This window comes from Taudactylus pleione, unplaced genomic scaffold, assembly GCF_031769625.1.
Source record: "Taudactylus pleione unplaced genomic scaffold, aTauple2 ptg000026l, whole genome shotgun sequence".
Classification (NCBI taxonomy): domain Eukaryota; kingdom Metazoa; phylum Chordata; class Amphibia; order Anura; family Myobatrachidae; genus Taudactylus; species Taudactylus pleione.
This window is the reverse complement of record NW_028284428.1, coordinates 21,640,911-21,645,596: the sequence shown is the minus strand read 5'-3', so window position 1 is coordinate 21,645,596 and position 4,686 is coordinate 21,640,911.

Below are 4,686 nucleotides of genomic sequence, written 5' to 3'. Positions count from 1 at the left end.
TTCCCATCACTGTAGCACTCCAGTCCTCAACTTCTTTCTTCTGCTGCAGACACGTCCTGGCTGGTGGTGCTGCCTCCTCTTCTCCTCGTTAAGCCATCGCTGTTCATCTTCTTTGTTGACTGCGGCGTCTTCTGGTCTCTTCAGTGGCTGCAGGAGCACTTGCCGCGGTGTCCACCTTCTTCCCTTCTGGAGGTCTTCTCTTCTCCCTCTCCGCCGTTGGATTGACTAATCTGCTATTATATTATACACATGTGATGTACTGACTGATGCACCTCTAGCACCGGGGTCAAGTGTGTTCGGAGTGCTTCGGCGGACGATTTCCCCTTCGCTAAGGTAGGACACACCGTGACAGAGGCAAGCCTGATATTCCCCTTTTTTCAGACACAGTAACCAGACCAGAAGAAAGGTGCAACGCAATTTTATTGTAACCAATCAAAGATTAACAAATGACACAGGTAATGTTTACCATTCACAGATTAGATGAAATACATCACACTTTTCAATGTCAAGGTATTTATTTATTACCTCCCCGTCCTCTAGCGGTGACCCAAGCTGACAAGCAAGTGTAACCAACAAGAACCACAATTCCTGCAGAACTTTACTTTCACTAAAAGCAAATGAGAGAACTGAACATGAAATCTGCGGGTCAAGATTGTATCAATAGTGCACCAGCAGCCTATAGATTTGAAATACAGTCTGTGCTAATGCTTCCTTTTTCTGAGAAAAACGTGGGAAAAACACATGCAGGTTAGGCTTGTATCAGTAGTGCACCAGCAGCCTATAGCTTTGAAATACAGTCTGTGTTAATGCGTCCTTTTGCTAAAAAAAATGTGGGAAAAACACATGCAGGTTAGGCTTGTATCAATAGTGCATCGGCAGCTTATAGCTTTGAAATACAGTCTGTGTTAACGCTTCCTTTTGCTGAGAAAGACGTGGGAAAAACACATGTAGGTTAGACTTGTATCAGTAGTGCGCAAGCAGCCTATAGCTTTGAAATAGTCTGTGCTACGCTTCCTTTTGCTGAGGATAACTTGGGAAAAATACATGTAGGTTAGCCTTGTATCAATAGTGCACCGGCAGCTTATAGCTTTAAAATACAGTCTGTGCTGATATCAGTAGTTCACTGGCACCTTGCAATAATTTAAACAGTCTTTGAGCCTTGAGAAAAATAGGGATAACACTGAGGCTATGCTGATAGCAGTAGTTCACCAGCAACTTGCAATAATTTAAAGTCTTTCAGCCTTGAGAAAATAGGGATAACACTGAGGCTATGCTGACAGCAGTAGTTCACCGGCAACAAGCAGTGTATAAAAGTCACTTTACATTAACACCAATACCAGCAAGTGATCAAACATTTCATGGCAAGCAAAATAATAATCAGCATTGACAACAATAACACAGCGAGCAGTGAACAGCTTTACAGAGTGTTATAACAGATAAAGGGCCACGGAGGGCCACTATCAACCACTTTAGCTAACACATGAGTCAAACAGTAAACAGAGCCAAGTACATATCACATGACATTAGTTAGTTTAAAGATAGACATAAAATACTTTATACATCACCCACAGTGGCATTGGACATGAGCCGACACCCATAAATCACGTCCCCTCCTGGACATGAGCCAGAGGTTCACAGGAGAGAAATAACCACCAATACAATTCTTGCGGGACAGAAGAGGTGACTTATCTTTCACTTCCCCCCTATTTCAACACTTTACCTTATTTAAAGACACTGTCAATGAGAGTTTATATAGCAGGCTAGTATAAACTGATAAACCCCCTGTGTGGGCCTAAGAGTAGGTACTGGGCACAACTGCATGACGGCAGCTCCTAGGAGGGTAGAAGGGACCCACTAAACAAAAGGCTGGGGACCCACTAAGAGGCACTAAGGGAAGAGGATGAGGGGGTTCCCCGGCTGGGTGATACTATCTAAAGGCAAGAGCTGCACTCAGGGGAAGAAAGGAGACAAGAGCTTAGCAGATGGAGGTCTGGTATTCTTACCCTGCTGTGGCTGTTCAGCCCCCCACGATGTCCAGGGAAAACTCCGGGATGCTAGACACCGCACCGGAGCTGCAGACCTCCAGTAGATATTTTACAAGGAGCAACAGGTGCAAAATCCCTTTCCACAGGGGCTCTGTCCGACAAACAAACACAGCAACAGGAGGGGTCCTGAAGCACTCTTCCTCTGGGGCTGTCTTTTCTTCTGCTCGTGCGGGTGCCAGCAGGGTTTTCGTCACTGGTGGGACCTTTTCCTCAGCTGGGCCTTCATCCGCGACGATGGAGAGATGATAACTCCTTCCCAGGCAGCTCCTCTTCTCTCCCAGCATGCGCAGACTTCCACATGCGGTGCCTCCTGATAACAGGCACTTAGGAAGGCAGTCCTTTATTCAGAGGGGGCTTCTTCCAAAGCAGGGTCCTCTATGCAAGTCCCGAGGCAGGTTTCCTCCGGGTTAATGTGAAGTCTGGTAATTGTAATCCAGGGCAAACAAAAAGGGGTACCGCACCCCTATTTTTACAGATCCAAGGGCACTCCATAGCAACTCCTTACAGACAACATACCAGGTGCAGTATTTGTAATCCAGGGTAACATAAGAGTTATAACATCCTTATTTTTACAGCACCAAGAGCACTCCACTGAAACTCCTTACAGACAGCACCAGGTGCAGTATTTGTAATCCAGGATAAATGAGAGGGGTTACTGCACCCCTATTTGTACAGATCCAGGGACACTCCACAGAAACACCTCACAGACACTCCTTTTTTCAGAAATTCCTCCCAGACTCAGCACTTACAGCAATGGGGAGGGTATTATATAAGCTCTTACATACTCCCCTCCCTGTCGGTCAGGCATCTATGAGTGGACAGGGGGACCCCAGCAACAGGCCGCCTACAGGGATCTCTGCCTGGTAACCCAGGCTGGGGCAGGATTTTCCCTCCATAAATGGGTCGCTGACCAAGGGGCACTTTCTACCTCCCTGTTTGCACATGCTCAGTGGGGTTCAGGAAGAGCAGGGTCAAAGTTCAATATACATGCCTATGGGGCCAATGGTGCTGTATAAACTTATAAAAAAAACCTGACAGGGGCTTGCATGGTAACTATATCCCCTAACTAGTTAAATGGGTAACCCCATAACTATGGGGGTACCACACACAGCGAGTGGGCAGAGCTATGTCATGGCAAGCTGCGATTGGCTCACTGTGGCCACCTGCTTTTGGCTGCTGCACCACAAGCTGTGATTGGCTTGCAGGCAGCACCAAATGCCCAATGCTCCTGCCACTTAGATACACTGTCTCAGAGCCGGCTACTCGCTGTCTCCGCTAATCCGGCGCAGGGAGCAGAAACACTGTCCCAGTGCCGGCCGCCGATGTGTCTCGCTGGGGGCACATCTTTTCCTGCTGCTGCAGCTGTGCCAGTGCTGGGAACAGACAGTTGATCCCAGCACGGCCTACCATGCTCCTCTCCACAACACAGCAGAGTGGCAAGAGTTTACATTCCCCCTACTAGATACAGTACAGAGGCAACCAGTGACACTTTGGTAACTTTATTCAGTGCCAGATTAAGGTCCAAATGGGCCTGGAGCTGAAATTTATGAAGGACCTATTGTGTGCCACCACAGGTGATGGGACTAGCGCTATGGGGTGCGACTAGTGATGTGGGGTGTGTAGTTGAAGTTGTGGGGGGTGGTCTGCACATGGGGTGTGGCCTGTGCCAAGGTGAGTGACTAGCGCCTACCTTGAAAAACCTCAATCTCCCTCCCCTCTTCCCTTTTATCAATAGTGTAATGTGAGAATCTACAAATTAATAAAGAGAATGATTATTTAAATGTAAAACCCATTTACTAAAGAGGCTATAGGTCACTTAGTGATGTCATGAATGTGAAATATTTCTATATATTAAAAACAAGACCTTTCCTTTTTAATAGCTATACTGAGAAGATATTAGATCAGGAGTGGTGGGGCAGAGCAGCAGAGAAGGGGATGACTAAAGGATTGTGGATGGAAAGAGTGGGGAGGCGGGACAGGGTGGAAGTGAGTTGTGGACTGAATTTACCTGGCACATACTAGTGTGTGTATATATTAGGGGTGTGCACCGGCCACTTTTCGTGTTTTGTGTTTTGGTTTTGGATCTGGATCTTTCTTCGTGTTTTGGATCTGGATTGGTTTTGCCAAAACCACCCTTCCGTGTTTTGGGTTCTGGGTTTTGTGTTTTGGATCTGTATTTTTTTTTTAAAAAGCATAAAAACAGCTAAAATCACAGAATTTGTTGGTTTCTCTGCTCCTATGCTATTATTAACCTCAATAACCTTAATTTCCACTCATTTCCAGTCTATTCTGAACACCTCACACCTCACAATAGTGTTTTCATGTCCAAAAGGTTGCACCGAGGTAGCTGGATGACTATGCTAAGCGACACGAGTGGGCGGCACAAACACGTGACCCATCTAGGAGTGACACTGCAGTGGCAGACAGGATGGCAGTTAGAAAAACTAGGCCCCAAACTGTACATAATGCAAAGAAAAAAAAGAAGTGCAAGATGGAATTGTCCTTGGGCCCTCCCACCCACCCTTATGTTGTATAAACAGGACATGCACACTTTAACAAATCAATCATTTCAGCGCCAGGGTCTGCCACACAACTGTGGCTGAAATGATTGGTTCGTTTGGGCCCCCACAAAACAAGCTGG